Below are 20,699 nucleotides of genomic sequence, written 5' to 3' on the forward strand. Positions count from 1 at the left end.
CTTGACAGCATTTCAAAGAAGCAGAGTCCCACAGGGCTACGCGAGAAGTGGGGGGGAGCAGGTGCTCCCTGACATCTGTTTATATTGCCCCTCAGTACCTCCAGTGCCCAAGCCTTGCTCCTGAGGCAGGAAACACTGTTCTCAGTGAGAGGAGCTGATCTGTTTAGTGAGTGATGTTTGCTCTGGCATGTTGCTCTAGCTTTCAGCATCTTCATAAAGGGGCTGAGCCAACCCATGCGATCCAGAGGGGGGAAAATGAGATCAAATGGTCAAATACTGGGCGAGTTCTCTAGCTGACAGGTAGAGGGAAGAGACAGCCCTGGCATTCCCATTAGCTAATAGAGAAATACTGCGGAGCTCATGTAGATATCTATCAGGAAGTAAAGAAACAAATGTTCAATGTAACTTCATCTGTTTGTTTGCTTGCTTGTTTGTTTGTTTTGTGACAGGGTTTCTCATGTAACCCTGGCTGTCCTGCAACTCGCTCTGCAGACCAGGCTGGACTTGAAATCAGAGCTCTGCCTGACTCTGCCTCCTGAATGCTGGGATTAAAAGTGTGCACCACATTGTGAAGATGTTTTCAAGTCATCAAACTCTAGGATTCAGGTCCAGCACACAACTGATGCAACACTTTGATTCCTATTTCATTTGATTTTTATAGACATGTGTTATAGTCTATCTGAGCTATCCTCCACAGGCTCATGTGTCTGGATTTTGCACTTCAGCTGGTGGCTCTGTTTTGTGAAGCTGACCACCTGTAGGAAGAAGGACCTGGCAGAGGGAAGTAAGGTCCTAAAAGCAGGCTCTTGGGACAGTGATGAGCCTGGCTGTTTCCTTGTGAACAGCCCTGCTTTAAGCTCTGTCACCATGTTTGGGGCTGCCTCGTGCCTTCTCCATGTGATGGCCTGCATTCCCCAAACCATGCTTGACACAGCTCTCCTTCCTTAAATTGTTTTTTAAAAGATATTTTGTTATAACACAAGAGTAATCATTAATCACATGGGTGATAGCTGATTTTGCTGGCTTTGAAAATGTCCAAGACTAATGTGTTAGCCGTGATGGTGTGGTACTCTAGAGTATTGGATATTTTAGTGAGGTAGAGAGAATGTAGAAAGTATTTTCCCCTAGTTATGTTATTATGACTAATTATTGCTTACTGCCTAGGTACACTATGTGTAAAAATCATATTTCCTTTTTTATGGAGTCATAGAGAAACTGTTTGCTGCCCAAACTTAAAAAAAACATCTTTCATAATTTTGGAAATTTACTTAAAATTGTGACACATTTTAAATGGATTTGTAATTTGTATCATGAATTTCAAATATAATGTTGGTTTTGTTTTTCTGGAATTTCCATTTGTCTTTCCTTTGTCTTAAAAAGGAAACATGTTCCTTTCAGTTTTCTTCTTGAAGGCATTGTATTGGGACTGGCTGACTTCATTCCAATTACTAGTGGTTTGCAGATTAGTATTCCTAGAACCTGGGATGGCTTTGGAGTGGACCCTTGGGTCACCCCACCTCTCATGTTCTTTATTTTCCTTTCTGTTGGTTTGCACCTTGTGCCTCTGGGATATTCCCAAGTGTTTCTTCAGCAGCAGCAGCAGCAGCAGCAGCAGCAGCAGCAGCAGCAGCAGCAGCAGCAGCAGCAGCAGCAACAAGAACATTCAAGAGAGAAAATCTCTGAGTAGGTGTAAACTGGAAAATATCTTTAGTGAACCTTCACACTGATTTATAATTTGTCAAGATACAACATTCTACATTCAAATAGTTTTGTTTGTTTTAAAGACAGTGTCTCTTTATGTAGCCTGAGGTGGCCTGGAACTCACTAGGTAGATCAGGCTGGCTTCTGACTCAAGAAATCCACCTGTCTCTACCTCTTGTGTGCTGGGATTAAAGGTGTGGAGCCCCACACCCAGCATCTTCAATCTTCTTTCCTCTGAGACCTGAAAAGGCCCTGCTCATTCTGTTCAAACACAGTGTTTGCAGTCAGATGCAGTTTGTTGCAGTTCCTTGAAAAACCTTTCTCCATAAATCCTTGAAAAGCTCCATCCATGTGCACTGCAGCAGCGTGCACAAGAACCGGGTGTGAGGTTGACAGATAGCAGATCAAGAAAACGCGTGTCTACGCATGACAGAACATTATGTAGACATACAAAGGAAATACTGCTGCTTGTGAAAATATGGAAGACACCGTGCTGAGTGAAATACATTCACCACACAATGACAGTTCTGTACGATTCCACTTACACCAAGTATGTAAACAGTCAAATCCCTAGGGGCGGGAAGCAGAAGGGAGTTTCCAGCGTTAGGGGAGGAGATAGGCAGGTAGGTCATTGGTTATAGATAGAATTTTAATTCTCTGAGCTGAGTGAGCTCTAGATATCGAAACCACGTGCTCGATGCACTTGTGTGCAGTAGCACTGCACCACACACTAAATGTTTGGTTATGGAGAAAGCTGTCATGTTCCATGTTCTAACCACAGTAGTAAGAATAGTCAACAAAGCAGCTTCTTGCTAGTGTGCTGATGACAGCTGCAATCCCAGCACTTGGGAAGCTGAGAAAAGGGAACTGAAGCCCCCAGACCAACCCACAGCACTAAAACCTTTTCAGTATTTGCTGTTCTAAAATTTCATAAGGGTTGGGTGCAGCATGCGGAGCTAACTTGTTTGCATGGAATGTATGACTTCTTGGTTTGGTTTCTAGCACCACTAGAAAATGGTTGGAAGAAAGTGCAGAATTAAGTGGAAAGTGAGTTTATGTAGGAGGACAGATTGGCTCACTAGAAATATAAATGGGACAAGGTTGACCAGCAGGCCCTGTTTCATAAAATTTTATAGTATATGAGGTGCATTTTCATTCATTTTGTTTGACATTCATTATTCTCCTTACTGAGAACATCCACAACAACATTCTGTAACTCTATCTATCTATCTATCTATCTATCTATCTATCTATCTATCTATCTATCTATCTTTCTATCTATCTATTAACTATCTATCTATCTATCTATCTATCTATCTATCTATCTATCTATCTATCTATCATCTGCTATCATTTGTCTATTATTGTCTGTCTTAATCTGCCAGCTCCCAACAAAGACATAGAGACTTATTATTATTTATTATGGCTCAGGCTTTATCTTAGGCTACTTCCTGACTAGCTGGTATAACTTAATTAACCTCATCTACACTAGTCCACACTTGCCACATGGCCCGTTACTCTTCGCTATGCACTGGAACATCTGAGTGGAACTTCCTCCGATCCCCCAGCTCTGAATTCTTCCCACAGTTCCTGTCTTTGCCCAGAAGCCCTGATTTTCCTCCCCTACCTCAGCTATAGGCTGTCAGCTCGTTATTAAGCCAACCAGAATGTGACAGAGAAGAATGTTCACAACATACCCAGGCAGGCGATGAAAAATAACAATACCAAAGTCCGGCCTGTACTCAACTCTCTGCTGGTACAAAAATCAACATTAGAATAAAACAAAGACAACCTTTACACAGTGCACAAAAAGATTATCCCAACAGTCTGTGAGTTTTATAAGCTCTGTCATGGGCTGGTGACACAGCAAAGACACATGTCACCAAACCTGATGACCTGAGTTCATCCCCCGGGACCCACATGGTAAAAGAGAGCACCAATTCCAGCAAGTTGTCCCCTGATCTTCCTAAGGCCACTGTGACACCCAGTCCTCCTATAAATAAATAGAAAATTTAAAAATTCTTAAAAGACCCATCCCCAAAGCTATTTCATCCTGAATTTTTCTTTTCTATTCTACTTACTAAATATTCTGTGTTTTTAAAAACTCTTCTCTGATGTTTCATGGCTGTATTTTTTGCTTTATATTCTGGGGGAGGGGCACAGACTAGACTAGTTTTATGTCTTCCTTAGGCTTTAAAATTTCTAGCAACTACATGCTTAATTTCCAAAAATTAAATTAAAGTTCTAAAATTCCTTAAAGTTTCTAAACCTTTTCTCTTTCTGATATGGGTGGATGTTTGCCTGCATGCATGTCAGTGCACTGGGTAAATGCAGAACCTGGAGAGGACAGAAGAGGGCGTTGCACCCCCTGGGACTGGAGTTCCAGGCAGTTGTGAGCTGACATGTGGGTGCTGGGAGTCAAATCCTCGATCCTCTGGAAGAGAGGTGGAGCCATCTCTCCAGCCTCTCCACGGATTCTTTCTCTGGATTTTTGTTCTAATGTATGTGGAAGGTCAGGGCGAGGCCCAGGGTTACTTCAGTCTAGTTTTGTGGACAGAAATACCTTCATAACTTTCTCTATATGCATCTGTTGAATATTTTTAATGCTTATTTTTATATTTATTTACTTAAGGTTGACCTTAACCCAAGATATCCATCCACCTGCCCCTGCCTCCTGAGTGCTGAGATTAAAGCTGTCTGCTCCACTTATTTATTTATTTATTTATTTATTTATCTATTTATTTATTTATTTATTTCTGATTCTATGGAAGACCTCGTTTGTCTCTGGATTGGACTGTTTATCTTGGATTCTCTCCTTTGCTTGCTTTCTTTTCTGAGATCTCATTGTGATCATATGTAAGAGCAGAACTGATCCTGACAGCTTTTAGGAGTTTCTGACTATTGTATTTACAGGTTTGTTTACTCGCAGGCAGTGGGAGAACTATCCATAGGAACTGCCTACACACAGGAAGCGTCATCATGATCATGCCAATGACCCAGGTAAACCTCCAAGTTTCAGTGGCTTTTAAAATACACGTGCTTTTCTCTCTTCCACATCAGAGTCTAATGTAAGTGTTCCCACTCGGCAGGTGCTTTCTGACATTCAGAGACCCAGGCTTCTCCCACTGGCACCACTAGCATCTCCGTGGGCCTTGGTGCCTTCTACTTCTGGCTTGTCAAAAAGTAAACTGAGTGTTAAAAGAATCCTTGCTTCCTTCTTTGCTCCCTCCTTCCCTCTCTCCCTCCTCCTCCTCCCCTCCCTCCCCTCCCTTTCTACCTCCCCTCCCCTCCCATCCTCCCTCCCTCCCTCCCTCCCTCCCTCCCTCCCTCCCTCCCTCCCTCCCTCCCTCCCTCCCTTCCTCCCTCCCTCCCTCCTTCTCTCCCTCCCTCCCTTCCTTTTCTTATATCGGGGACTGAACATAGTACTGTACAGGCTATGGGTTCTAGCCCAGAATTACTTCACTGGCTCCACCCTTGCTTTCTCAATAAATGTCACACATCACACATCACGTCTACTAGCATTCCATGTAGTAAGATGTTACCCGTGTCTGTGACCAAGGCCACGGAATGAAGGTCCTCTCCTGGTCTGTCTCAGGGCTAAAGAATGAGGAATACAGGCCCTCGGGGGAGCGCTAGGCTCTGCATTCACAGAGTCTCACTCATTGGTTGTCTGTGCTGTGGAATCCCGGAGCAGTTAGCTTAGTGGTGGTGGTGGCAGGGATATCAGTGCAGGGATAGCGTTAGGAGTCCGGAATGCAAGGACAGGGAGAGATTTACCTGAGACACCTGCTCTCGGTACTTCTAAGTTTTCATTGAGGATAGTCAGTTTCTCTTCACCTCTCCATCCTTTACCCCCCTTTCCTCTTTCCGTTTTCTTCTCGCCTCAGCCTTTCCAGGAGCTGGGATGATGGGAGGACACTGGCCAGAGCCGGCTCAGCTACTTAAAAAGTTACTGTTGTGAATGCGTTGGCTAGTCCTTGGCTTAGCTCTCCCTGTTCCTGAAAACGCCTCAGCTAAGTTGGGCTTTGCCACTCTGGTCCTCATTTGAACAAAACAGTTGGCAAACAGCTCCCTGTTGTTGCAATTATTTTAGGAATCTAGAGAAGATGTGGCGTGATCTTTGTCACTCGGTGATATGTTGAAAAACAATTCATTGCTTATAAAAACCTCGGCTGTGTCCAGGAGGTGGTGCATTGCTTTCTTTTATGAAAACGAGATTTAGAAAACTGACTTTAGAATCGTGTGGCAGAACAGTGTTTTGCTTAACAGCAGACAGACCTCACACACTAAATACGGCTAAATGCAGCAGCCTGGACCTGTTGCCGACTATAGTGTAGGTTTTTGTGAGAACACTTTGATGTTTTATGGAAACTTTCCATTTCATTAAGTGACTCATGACTGCATTTTCCCTCTCTTCTGTATTCTCATGTCCTGGCTCTACTCAAACTAAAAATTGTGAAAATGTTTCTAGGGTAATATGAATAAGAATTAGATTAGAACTTCGCTCCCAAACTCCATTTCTATAAAATTCTTAAGTGAGGACGGGCTAGTGGAGTTTTCTACAGGTGAAGGGTCAAGGAATGTATGTTGTGGTTACTTGGGGTTCTTTTCTTTTCTTTTTTTTTCATTCATTAATTAGTTAATTCAGTTTACACCCTGATTGCAACCCCTTCCTCCTCCCCTCCCAGTCCCCCCACCCAACACCAACCCAACCTGGCACATCAAGTGGCATCAGGAGTAAGCACACCCCCCCTCCCCCTCGAGGCCTGACAAAGCAGCCTAGCTAGGGAAAAGGGATCCAAAGGCAGGCAAAACAGCCTAAGTCCGAGACAGTGTCCTTTCTGGTTGTTAGGGACCCACACAAAGATTAAGCCACACATCTGCTCCATATATGTAGGGAACCTAGGTCAATCCCGTGCATGGTTTTTGGCTGGTGGTTCAGTCTCTGTGAATCCCAGGGGGCTCAGGTTATTTGACTCTTCTTATGGTGTCCTTGACCTTTCTGGCTCCCTTAGTCCTTCCACAAGACTCCCGAGCGAGCTCCGCCTAATGTATGGCTGTGGGTCTCTGCATCTGTTTCCATCAACTGCTGAATGAAGCTGTTAGATGACTGTTATGCTGGGCTCCTGTCTGCAAGCACAGCAGAGTATCACTAATAGTGTCAGGGGTTGGTTGGCTCTCTCCCATGGGTTGGATCTCAAGTCGGGCCAGTCATTGGTTGGACATTCCCTAAATCTCTGCTCCATCTTTATCCCTGGGTATCTTGTAGGCAGGGCAGATTTTGGGTTGAAGGTTTTGTGGGTGGTTTGATGGCCCCCTCCCTCCACTGGAAGTTTTGCTTGGCTTTAGGAGGTGACCACTTCAGGCTCCATATCTCTTGCTGCTAGGAGTCTTACTTAGGGCCACCAGTTGGGGTTATTCTCAACTCAGTGTGCGTTATAAATTGTAACTATTGGTCTATTTATTCATAGCTTATAAAACAGAGTAAAACACACAATCACTGGAAGACTTCTTGAGGCACTCCCTGCCAGCCTTTTAATAAGGTGAAGGTGAATTTTTATGGAACTCTGCATATTGTAAGGATTTTGTTGTATCTTCCTTTCTAGCTGAATCATCATTGATCCTCCAGAGCTAATAAAAAGTACACACTAATTGTAGACAATGAATAGCATTCATTTTATATTGTATACAGTTATATATTAGTTATTTTATAAGATACTTGAAAACCTCTGCAGAACAGGCAATAAATAATATAAACATAAGAATTTAAAATAAAATTGAGTCTGATTGAGTGTGGTGGCAAATGGCTTTTATTCCATCACTTGGGGCAGACACAGGAAGAACTCTATGAATTTAGGGCCAGCCTGGTCTAAACAGTGAGTTTCACATTAGCTAGAGCTGCACAGTGAAGACCTTGTCTCAATAAATAAATAAGTAAATAAAAATTAAAAATCCATTTATTTGAGTATATGTTGCATCTATTCTGAAAATAAAACACTCGGCTGTCCACACTACTTCCATCGAGGCCAGCATTAGTTTTCTCTTTCATTATTTCTTCAGAGGGATAAAAAGAGTCTTACTTCTTGTGCTGGACTAAATAATGAGTTTCCTCAATATTCATGTCTACCTGAAACCCTAGGATTTAATCTTATCTGAAAATAGGGCTTCGAAGGAGTAATTAGGATGAGGTGGCAGTGTATTTGTATGAGCGCTAAATCCAGCGATGAAAGTATTCAGAGGTCTTCAGAGGAGAGCGACACACAGGGCACCGGAGGCAAAGCTCAGAGTAAGGCAGCTATAACCCAAGGGCAGCCAGAATTTACCTCAACTGTGGGAAACCAGAAAGTCTGGGGTGACATTCTCCCTCAGAGATTCTGATTGCCTTGATTTTTTTTTCAATGACATTTAAAAAAATTCTCTTTATATCCCAATCACAGCTCCGCCCCAAGTCCCACCCTTACAAGTCCCTCTCCCCCACACCCCCACTGCTTAGATTTTGATCTTCTGGCCTCCCGAACTCAGAGTACATTTCTGTTGTCTTAAATCACCTGTTTCTGGTAATTTACTGTAGCAGCCTGAGAAAACTGCCTTAGCTCAAACTTAAACAACCCCCCACCCCCAAACCAAACCAAAAAACCCCAAAAACCCAAACCCAAACCAAAAAACCAAACAATAACAAAAAAACAAAACAAAACAAAAAACCCCAACTCTTTCTCTGAATATCCATAAACTCAGGGTCAACTGGGTACACCACAAATGACCGCAGTAGACACACTTCCCAAGTGACGGTGAACGAGAGCGGGGCTTGCACAACAAGTTTAAACGACAGAAGGAAAGCTTCTTTTTTCTCCCTCAGTACAATCGGTTAACACACAGCACTTTGCTACAGATGAAACCTTAAGACCATGTGGGTATTCTCTGTATGAAAGACAGCCAAAGGAACCTATACAAGTAAGGCTTATCACTTTCCACGTTGTGGAGATCCACTGCTCACAGAGAAAAAACCTGGGGATTTTAGTCTTTCAGCCACTGTAGTTGGCTTGATGTTCCTAACTCTGGCTTTAACTTGATCATTAACTTGGAAAGATGGCAGTAAAACGAATAAACTATCACATTTGTGAGAAAACTGATCAATGCATTTTCTTGGTTGGATCAATTTTCATGATATTACAACATAGAGAGAAAATATTAAAAAATTAATAAAACAATAATAAAAATTACTTTAAAATTTACGTTGGCAAATCGTGGGTGCATCTTAATCAGAACAGCTTTACATACTTTCTATAGTTATAGCTAAGCTATGCCATTGATTCTGAGGGGAAAGTCATTGAATGAATTATAGTTATAGAAAAACGTCTGTGGTGGCCCACAGAGGAATCCTTAAGTTGTCGTTCTGTTGCTTTGGTGCCCTCTGGTGTCCAAGATACAAAATTACACCTAGTCTACTCGGCCCTAAATTGTTTCCACAGTGCAATAAAATTAAAAAACAAGATTGTTCATTTGCTAAATCTATAGAATCTGTTCACAAACAAAATAAATAATACTTCAACGAAGCATACACAAAATAGCATCTCTGTTGTCTCCATAATGTTAGGGGCCCTTGTTTATTCTTCTTATACCTATCAACAGCATTCTGCTTATATAGTGCTTTTTTTTAAAAGCCAGATTAATTAAATTCTGAGGCAATTTCTCAACTTATTGTTCTCATTTTCCATCAAAAGCTGTTTATGCATTCATAAAAGTCAATGAAACATATTTATGACATACTAATTCCATTAAAAACACTATAGTTATTTGAGCAATTTCACATTTGTAATTAACAGTCACATTGACTGTAATCTAACTTTTGTGCTTTTCTGTCATTCTGGAGGGGTGTGTATTAATAATGGAGATTTTTCTTGGTTATATTTGGGTTCATCCATGGGAGACAGAAAATACCAGGGGTTTAAAGTCTGAGCCTATCTGTCACACGGCCATTTGTTCAGGTCTAGGGCTGAAGTGACCCTTCCGTTGTCACCATGGTCCTGTGTCCTCCTGATGTACTGTCCCTTTTGTTTCTATTTGTCCATATTATTTTAATACTTCTCCACTTTTAAGTACTGGTTTTAATTTTGTGATTGTAACACAGAAGATCCATCTTTTATATTTTAAAAAAAAGCATCATCAGGATCATAAAGCTATGATAGTTACACTCTACACACTCCCAAGGTGCTTTAAAATGATTATGTTTTGAGTCTGTAGGCGAATGACGACGACAATCCAAATACATCACCTGTACAGGCTGGACTACATACTGGTCACGTGGCTGATCGGACAAACAACTGATGTACGGTTCCATCACGTGATCCAAGTAGAACAAGTAGGCGCAGAACCTCCATGGAGTAGACTAGGGTGAGTGCATCTCACAGCAACGTGGAGCCGGCACTCGCATTTCTGACAGAAGCTCCTGGTATAGTGGTCCATGACCTCTATATACTGATGGGCACATGCTCAAATCTGAGCTACTTAGTGTTCTGAAAACCGATGACCTATCAGTCCACTACCACAAATTAGTGCTCCCAGTGGCTGGAATTTTACCTGGTTTCTTTTGTACCATAGCCTTCTCACTCTGCATAATAACTGCCTCTGGATTCTTCTGTCTTCAAACTTCTGGTCCTTGATTTCCATCCTTCTGATGTTCTTTTCTGTACTTTATTCTTCTCTGAAAGAATAGAAGCCACTGGAATCATTTCTATCTTCTACCATATTCACAAGCTCTTACTGGGCCTTGCACCTGCTCTTTGGTTATACTGGAAGAGTGTCTATAGACAATGACAATGAATTCTCAATAAATATGGAGAACCAAGGGTATGGTTTTGTCAAATGGGTAAAGAAATGGGAGCAGGGTCATGGAGTGAAGGGGTGGGTGAGGCACTGATTAAGATGAGGAAGGGCAATACTGTGTGGAAGGGAGGGAGGAGGGATAAACAACACTAGGGAGGTTTGAACATAATGTAGGGCAACATATTTATGCTTATCCCAAAACTGTATACGTTTAAATGTATGTGTAGCTCATCTGCTGTAAAGCTGTGTCTTCCATGTGTAACAGGGAAGCTGTGCCCACAAACTCTCAACAACACCGCAGTTTAACTGAGACTTGAGCGATGGCATGGTCAGCTGACATGCAACGATGGCTGATGGAGATCGCACAAGACTCAACTCCTAGAGGAAGATCTGGAGGCAATTAATGACTGCCGACAGGAAAGAACCAGCCTTCCCCAAGGATGCGCCCCCGATTGGTTATCCAATACTAAGTGCTTAGCTCTAAAAATTGTGTCCATATAAGCAGCACTAAATGGACTCATCTGGTGGTGTTTATACATAACTCATTCTATATGCGTAATAATAATAATAATGAAAGAAAGAGAGGGAATTGATCTGGAAAGAAGTCAAGGGGATTAGGAGGAAATGTGAACATTGTGTACGTATATGAAATCTAAGTCAGATGTTAGGATATTTGTCATGTTTCTCTACTTCTCTGTTAAATTGTGAGACTTATAATTATATCCAGGTAGTTGGTAGGCACAATTATATAAAAGTAACATTCATTAAATACTAATATATAGAAAAAGATGGCTCTTAGTTTCTTAGTGTTTCATTGCTATGAAGAGAAATCATGACCAAGGCAACTCTTATAAAGGCAAACATTTAATTGGGGGCTGGCTTACAGGTTCAGAGATTTAGTCCATTATCATCACGGCAGGAAGCATGGTACTGTGCAGGCAGACATGGTGTTGGAGGAGCAAGAGTTCTACATTTTTTTTAAAAATTCACTTTATATCTCTATCACTGCTCTCCTTCTACTCACTCTCTCCCACAATTCCTCTCCCTTCTCCTCCCCTTCTTCTCTGAGAGGGTAGAAACCCCCACTGGATTCCTGCACCCCAACCCCTGCCCCAACATCAGGTTTCTGCTGGGCTAGGCACATCCTCTCCCTCTGAGGCCAGATAGGGGAGCCCAGATAGAAGAACATACCCCATAGACAGGCAACAGCTTTTGGGATAGGCCTCACTCTAGTTTGGGATCCACATGAAGACTGAGCTGCACATCTGCTACATATATGCTGGGGTGGGGGGAGGACCCTAGGTTGAGCTGTGTATGCTCTTTGGTTGCTGGCTCAGTCTCTGAGAGCCCCAAAAGGGTCCAGGTTAGTTGACTCTGTTGGTCTTCCTATGGAGTTCCAATCCCCTTCGGGGCCCCTAGTCCTTTCCCCAGCTCTTCCATAAGAGTCTACAAGCTGCATCCACTCTTTGTCTGTGGGTCTCTGCATCCTTCTGAGTCAGCTACTGGGTGGAGCCTCTTAGCAGATGGCCACGCTAGGCTTCTGTCTGCAAACATAACAGAGTATCATTAATAGTGCCAGGGATTGGTTTTTGCCCATGGGCTGGGTCTCTAGTTGGGCCAGATACTTGGACATTCCCTCAGTCTCTGCTCCAACCCTAATCTCTGTATTTCTTGTAAACAGGATAAATTTTGGGTTGAAAGTTTTGTGCGTGGGTTGGTGTCCTTATCGCTCCATTGGGGTTCCTTCCTGGCTACAAGAGGTGGCCTCTTCAGGTTCTATATCCCCAATGCTGTGAGTCACAGCTTAGGTCACCCCCATTGATTCTTGGGCACTTCCCCTATCCCCAGATCTCTGGCATGTCCTTGATATGAACCCCACCTCCCCACCCCCAGTTGCAGATTTCTATCTCTCATGGCTATCTCTCCTGTCCTTTCCCATACCCAATCCTGAATGCCCCCATTCCCTTCCCCAAACTCCCTCTCCCACCCAGAACCCTCCCTCCCTCTGCATCTTATGACTATTTTATTCCCCCTTCTATGTGAGATCCAAGCATCCTTGCTTGGGCCTTCCTTCTTGTTTAGCTTCTTTGGGTCTGTGGAGTATAGCATGGGCATCCTGTATTTTATGGCTAATACCCAGTTATAAGTCAGTCCATGCATGTTCTTTTGGGTCTGGGTTTATTATAAAGTTCCATCCATTTATCTACAAAATTAATGTCTTTGTTTTTAATAGCTGAATAGTATCCCATTGTGTAGATGTACCACAATTTTTTTTTTATCCATTCTTCAGTTGAGGGACATCTGGTTTGTTTCAAGTTTCTGGTGATTACAATAAAGCTTCTATGAACATAGTTGTACAAGTGTCCCTGTGATATGGTAGGGCATCTTTTGGGTGTATGGCCAGGAGTGGTATGGCTGGGTCTTGTGGTAGAACTATCCCCAGTTTTCTGAGAAATTTCCAAATTGATTTCCAAAGTGGTTGTACAAGTTTGCATTCCCACCAGTAATGGAGGAGTGTTCCCTTTAATCTATATCCTTGCCAGCATTTGCTGTCACTTGAGTATTTGTTCTTAGCTATTCTGATGGGTGTGAGATGGAACCTCAGAGTTGTTTGGATTTGCATTCCCTGGTAACTAAGGATTTTGAACATTTCTTTAAGTGCTTCTCAGCTATTCGAGAGTCCTGTGTTGAGAATTCTCTGTCTTTGCACCCCATTTTTTAAAACAATTTTTATTAGATATTTTCTTCATTTACATTTCAAATGCTATCCCTAAAGTCCCCTATACCCTCTCCCTGCCCTGCTCTCCAATCCACCCACTCCCGCTTCCTGACCCTGGCATCCCCTGTACTGGGGCATATAATATTTGCAAGAGCAAGGGCTTCTCCTTCCAGTGATGGCTGACTAGGCCATGTTCTGCTACATATGCAGCTAGAGACACGAGCTCTGGGGGGTACTGGTTAGTTCATATTGTTGTTCCACCTATAGGGTTACAGACCCCTTCAGCTCCTTGGGTACTTTCTCTAGCCTCTCCATTGGGGGCCCTGTGTTTCATCCAATAGATGACTGTGAGCATCCACTTCTGTATTTGCCAGGCACTGGCATAGCCTCACAAGAGACAGCTATATCAGGGTCCTGTCAGCAAAATCTTGTTGGTATATGCAATAGTGTCTGTGTTTGGTGGCTAATTATGGGATGGATCCCTGGGTGAGGCAGTCTCTGGATGGGCCTTCCTTATATCTCAGCTCCAAACTTTGTCTCTGTAACTCCTTCCATGGTGTACTGGCTAGTTTTGTGTCAACTTGACACAGCTGGGTTATCAGAGAGAAAGGAGCTTCAGTTGAGGAAATGCTCCATGAGATCCAACTCTAAGGTATTTTCTCAATTAGTGATCAAGGGGGAAAGGCCCCTTGTGGGTGGGACCATCTCTGGGCTGGTAGTCTTGGGTTCTATAAGAGAGCAGGCTGAGCAAGCCAGGGGAGCCAGTAAAGAACATCCCTCCATGGCCTCTGCATCAGCTCCTGCTCCCTGACCTGCTTGAGTTCCAGTCCTGACTTCCTTTGGTGATGAACAGCAGCATGGAAGTGTAAGCCGAATAAACCCTTTCCTCCCCAACTTGCTTCTTGGTCATGATGTTTGTGCAGGAATAGAAACCCTGACTAAGACACATGGGTATTTTGTTCCCCATTCTAAGGAGGAATGAAATATTCACACTTTGGCTTTCCTTCTTCTTGATTTTCATGTGTTTTGCAAATTGTATCCTATATCTTGGGTATTCTAAGTTTCTGGACTAATATCCACTTATCAGTGAGTGCATATCATGTGAGTTCTTTTGTGATTGGGTTACCTCACTCAGGATGATGCCCTCCAGGTCCATCTATTTGCCTAAGAATTTCATAAATTTATTCTTTTTAATAGCTGAGTAGTACTCCACTGTGTAAATGTACCACATTTTCTGTATCAATTCCTCTGTTGAGGGACATCTGGGTTCTTTCTGGCTTCTGGTTATTATAAATAAGGCTGCTATGAACATAGTGGAGCATGTGTCCTTATTACCAGTTTGTACCCCATTTTTTACTTGGGTTATTTGGGTTGTTGGTGTTTAACTTCTTGAGTTCTTTATAAATGTTGGATATTAGCCCTCTGTCAGAATTAGGGTTGGTGAAGATCCTTTCTAAATCTGTAGGCTGATGCTTTGTTCTATTGACAAGAACTTCAAGTCTCTGAAGAAAGAAAGTGAAGAAGATATCAGAAGATGAGATCTCCCATGCTCATGGATAGGTAGGATTAACATAGTGAAAACAGCCCTCTTACCAAAAGCAATTTACAGATTCAATGCAATCCTCATCACAATTCCAAAACAATTCTTTACAGACCTTGACAGAGCAATTTTCAACTTCATATGGAAAAACACAAAACAAACAAACAAACAAAAAAAAAACCAAACAAAAAGCTCCAGGATAGCTAAAATAACCCTGAACAAGAAAAGAGCTTCTAAAGGTATTGCCACCCCCGACCTCAAGCTGTACTACAGAGCAACAGTTATAAAAACCATGTGGTATTGGAAACAGACAGGTGGATCAATGGAATAGAATTGAAGACCCTGAAATAAACACACTCCTATGGACACTTGAATTTTGATAAAGAATGCAAAACCATACAATGGAAAAAAAAACAAACCATCTTCAACCAATGGTGCTGGTCTAACTGGATGTCTGCATGTAGAAAATGCAAATAGATCCATATCTGTCATCCTTAACAAAACTCAAGTTTAAATGGATGAGAGACCTCAATGTAAAACCAGATAAACTAAATCTAATAGAACAGAAAGTGGGAAACTGCCTTGAACTCATTGGTACAGGAGACAACTTCCAGAACAGAACACCAATGGCTGTAAGATCAACAATTGATGAATGGCACCTCATGCAACTGAGAGTTGTACATCTTCTTCTGCCAGCAGCAGGGAGACTTTGTTCCACACTGGATGGAGCTTGAGCATAGGAAATCTCAAAGTCCATCCCCATGGAGACACCTTCCTCCAACAAGGCCACACCTACTTTAACAAGGTCACACCTCCTAATAGTGCTACCTCCCATGGGCCAAACATATTGAAACACATGAGTCTATGGGAATCTTCCTATTCTTTTTTTTTATTGGATATTTTATGTACTTATATTTCAAATGTTATCCCTTTTGCTATATCTATTCAAACCACCAAACTTAGGGATTTTTAGTACAAGGCCCCAGTTCAGTCCCAGGTACCAAGAAAAATTAAGTAGATGTTGGAGCCTGTTATCAAAGTTGGAGCGAAGAGGAAATGAGGGCATGATGAAGTGAGTACTGTGGCTATGTAGAAATATTTGTAGGATATGTGGGCCCCTATTCAAATTGTTTACTTATTAGATCATTTGCCTCTTTCTTACTAACCTATAGAACTCCTTATGTTTTTAGAACACTACTATTTTGTTATATGTAAGGCCTGTAATTTTAAAAAAAATTTTAATATTTTTTTATTACATATTTTCCTCAATTACATTTCCAATGCTATCCCAAAAGTCCCCCATACCCCCACTTCCCTACCCACCCATTCCCATTTTTTTGGCCCTGGTGTTCCCCTGTACTGGGGCATATAAAGTTTGTGTGTCCAATGGGCCTCTCTTGCCAGTGATGGCCGACTAGGCCATCTTTTGATACATATGCAGCTAGAGTCCAGAGCTCCGGGGTACTGGTTAGTTCATAATGTTGTTCCACCTATAGGGTTGCAGATCCCTTTAGCTCCTTGGGTACTTTCTCTAGCTCCTCCTTTGGGAGCCCTGTGATCCATCCAATAGCTGACTGAGAGCATCCACTTCTGTGTTTGCTAGGCCCCAGCCTAGTCTCACAAGAGACAGCTATATCTGGGTCCTTTCAGCAAAATCTTGCTAGTGTATGCAATGGTGTCAGCATTTGGAAGCTGATTATGGGGTGGATCGCTGGATATGGCAGTCTCTAGATAGTCCATCCTTTCGTCACAGCTCCAAACTTTGTCTCTGTAACTCCTTCCATGGGTGTTTTGTTCCCAATTCTAAGAAGGGGCACAGTGTCCACACTTTGGTCTTCATTCTTCTTGAGTTTCATGTGTTTAGCAAATTGTATCTTATATCTTGGGTATCCTAAGTTTTGGGCTAATATCCACTTATCAGTGAGTACATATTGTGTGAGTTCCTTTGTGATTGTGTTACCTCACTCAGGATGATGCTCTCCAGTTCCATCCATTTGCCTAGGAATTTCATAAATTCATTCTTTTTAATAGCTGAGTAGTACTCCATTGTGTAAATGTACCACATTTTCTGTATCCATTCCTCTGTTGAGGGGCATCTGGGTTTTTTCCAGCTTCTGGCTATTATAAATAAGGCTGCTAAGAACATAGCGGAGCATGTGTCCTTCTTACAGGTTGGGACATCTTCTGGGTATATGCCCAGGAGAGTATTGCTGGATCCTCCTGTAGTTCTATGTCCAATTTTCTAAGGAACCGCCAGACTGATTTCCAGAGTGGTTGTACAAGCTTGCAATCCCACCAACAATGGAGGAGTGTTCCTCTTTCTCCACATCCTCGCCAGCATCTACTGTCACCTCAATTTTTGATTTTAGCTATTCTGACTGGTGTGAAGTGGAATCTCAGGGTTGTTTTGATTTGCATTTCCCTGATGATTAAGGATGTTGAACATTTTTTCAGGTGCTTCTCTGCATTCGGTATTCCTCAGGTGAGAATTCTTTGTTCAGTTCTGAGCCCCATTTTTTAATGGGGTTATTTGATTTTCTGGAGTCCACCTTCTTGAGTTCTTTACATATATTGGATATTAGTCCCCTATCTGATATAGGATAGGTAAAGATCCTTTCCCAACCTGTTGGTGGTCTTTTTGTCTTATTGACGGTGTCTTTTGCCTTGCAGAAGCTTTGGAGTTTCATGAGGTCCCATTTGTTGATTCTCGATCTTACAGCACAAGCCATTGCTGTTCTATTCAGGAATTTTTCCCCTGTGCCCATATCTTCAAGGCTTTTCCCCACTTTATCCTCTATAAGTTTCAGTGTCTCTGGTTTTATGTGAAGTTCCTTGATCCACTTAGATTTGACCTTAGTACAAGGAGATAGGAATGGATTGATTTGAATTCTTCTACATGATAACAACCAGTTGTGCCAGCACCAATTGTTGAAAATGCTGTCTTTCTTCCACTGGATGGTTTTAGCTCCCTTGTCGAAGATCAAGTGACCATAGGTGTGTGGGTTCATTTCTGGATCTTCAATTCTATTCCATTGGTCTACTTGTCCGTCAGTATACCAGTACCATGCAGTTTTTATCACAAATGCTCTGTAGTAAAGCTTTAGGTCAGGCATGGTGATTCCACCAGAGGTTCTTTTATCCTTGAGAAGAGTTTTTGCTATCCTAGGTTTTTTGTTATTCCAGATGAATTTGCTGATTGCTCTTTCTAATTCGTTGAAGAATTGAGTTGGAATTTTGATGGGGATTGCATTGAATCTATAGATTGCTTTTGGCAAGATAGCAATTTTTACAATGTTGATCCTGCCAATCCATGAGCATGGGAGATCTTTCCATCTTCTGAGATCTTCTTTAATTTCTTTCTTCAGAGACTTGAAGTTTTTTATCATACAGATCTTTCACTTCCTTAGTTAGAGTCACGCCAAGATATTTTATATTATTTGTAACTTTTGAGAAGGGTGTTGTTTCCCTAATTTCTTTCTCAGCCCGTTTATTCTTTGTGTAGAGAAAGGCCATTGACTTGTTTGAGTTAATTTTATATCCAGCTACTTCACTGAAGCTGTTTATCAGGTTTAGGAGTTCTCTGGTGGAATTTTTAGGGTCACTTATATATACTATCATATCATCTGCAAAAAGTGATATTTTGACTTCATCTTTTCCAATTTGTATCCCCTTGATCTCATTTTTTTTGTTGAATTGCTCTGGCTAGGACTTCAAGTACAATGTTGAATAGGTATGGAGAGAGTGGACAGCCTTGTCTAGTCCCTGATTTTAGTGGGATTGCTTCAAGCTTCTCACCATTTACTTTGATGTTAGCTACTGGTTTACTGTAGATTGCTTTTATCATGTTTAGGTATGGGCCTTGAATTCCTGATCTTTCCAAGACTTTTATCATGAATGGGTGTTGGATCTTGTCGAATGCTTTTTCTGCATCTAACGAGATGATCATGTGGTTTTTGTCTTTGAGTTTGTTCATATAATGGATTACGTTGATGGATTTCCGTACATTAAACTATCCCTGCATCCCTGGAATAAAACCTACTTGGTCAGGATGGATGATTGCTTTAATGTGTTCTTGGATTCAGTTAGCAAGAATTTTATTGAGGATTTTTGCGTCTATATTCATAAGGGAAATTGGTCTGAAGTTCTCTATCTTTGTTGGATCTTTCTGTGGTTTAGGTATCAGAGTAATTGTGGCTTCATAGAATGAGTTGGGTAGAGTCCCTTCTACTTTTATTTTTTGGAATAGTTTGTGCAGAACTGGAATTAGATCTTCTTTGAAGGTCTGGTAGAACTCTGCACTAAACCCATCTGGTCCTGGGCTTTTTTTGGCTGGGAGATTATTAATGACTGCTTCTATTTCTTTAGGGGATATAGGACTGTTTAGATCATTAACTTGATCCTGATTTAACTTTGGTACCTGGTATCTGTCTAGAAATTTGTCCATTTCGTCCAGGTTTTCCAGTTTTGTTGAGTATAGCCTTTTGTAGAAGGATCTGATGGTGGTTTGGATTTCTTCAGGATCTGTTGTTATGTCTCCCTTTTCATTTCTGATTTTCTTAATTAGGATGTTGTCCATGTGCCCTCTAGTGAGTCTAGCTAAGGGTTTATCTATCTTGTTAATTTTCTCAAAGAACCAAGTCCGCGTTTGGTTAATTCTTTGAATAGTTCTTCTTGTTTCCACTTGGTTGATTTCACCCCTGAGTTTGATTATTTCCTGCCGTCTACTCCTCTTGGGTGAATTTTCTTTCTTTTTTTTCTAGAGCTTTTAGATGTGTTGTCAAGCTGCTAGTGTGTGTTCTCTCTAGTTTCTTCTTGGAGGCAGTCAGAGCTATGAGTTTCCCTCTTGGAAATGCTTTCATTGTGTCCCATAGGTTTGGGTATGTTGTGGCTTCATTTTCATTAAACTCTAAAAAGTCTTTAATTTCTTTCTTTGTTCCTTCCTTAACCAAGGTATCATTGAGAAGAGTGTTGTTCAGTTTCCATGTGAATGTTGGCTTTCCATTATTTATGTTGTTATTGAAGATCAGCCTTAGTCCATGGTGGTCTGATAGGATGCATGGGACACTTTCAATATTTTTGTATCTGTTGAGGCCTGTTTTGTGACCAATTATATGGTCAATTTTGGAGAAGGTCCCGTGAGGTGCTGAGAAGAAGGTATATCCTTTTGTTTTAGGATAAAATGTTCTGTAGATATCTGTTAAGTCCATTTGTTTCATAACTTCTGTTAGTTTCACTGTGTCCCTGTTTAGTTTCTGTTTCCACGATCTGTCCATTGATGAAACTGGTGTGTTGAAGTCCCCCACTATTATTGTGTGAGGTACAATGTGTGCTTTGAGCTTTACTAAAGTGTCTTTAATGAATGTGGCTGCCTTGCATTTGGAGCATAGATATTCAGAATTGAGAGTTCCTCTTGGAGGATTTTACCTTTGATGAGTATGAAGTGTCCCTCCTTGTCTTTTTTGATAACTTTGGGTTGGAAGTCGATTTTATTCGATATTAGAATGGCTACCCCAACTTGTTTCTTCAGACCATTTGCTTGGAAAATTGTTTTCCAGCCTTTCACTCTGAGGTAGTGTCTGTCTTTTTCCCTGAGATGGGTTTCCTGTAAGCAGCAGAATGTTGGGTCCTGTTTGTGTAGCCACTCTGTTAGTCTATGTCTTTTTATTGAGGAATTGAGTCCATTGATATTAAGAGATATTAAGGAAAAGTAATTGTTGCTTCCTTTTATTTTTGTTGTTAGAGTTGGCATTCTGTTCTTGTGGCTGTCTTCTTTTTGGTTTGTTGAGGGATTACTTTCTTGCTTTGTCTAGGGCGTGATTTCCGTCCTTGTATTGTTTTTTTCTGTTATTATCCTTTGAAGGGCTGGATTCGTGGAAAGATAATGTGTGAATTTGGTTTTGTCATGGAATACTTTGA

The 20,699-nt window shown here is 41.6% G+C and overlaps 1 long non-coding RNA gene across 1 annotated transcript; it reads left to right on the top strand.

Moving 5' to 3' along the window:
- Positions 1 to 1,612: 1,612 nt before the first annotated feature.
- Positions 1,613 to 11,258, top strand: Gm36778. The gene is made up of 4 exons (XR_375965.2): positions 1,613 to 1,683; positions 4,631 to 4,701; positions 9,943 to 10,092; positions 10,790 to 11,258. It is a non-coding gene; the product is annotated as a predicted gene, 36778 (long non-coding RNA).
- Positions 11,259 to 20,699: the final 9,441 nt, after the last annotated feature.

Source organism: Mus musculus, chromosome 3, assembly GCF_000001635.26.
Source record: "Mus musculus strain C57BL/6J chromosome 3, GRCm38.p6 C57BL/6J".
NCBI classification, from domain to species: Eukaryota; Metazoa; Chordata; class Mammalia; order Rodentia; family Muridae; genus Mus; species Mus musculus.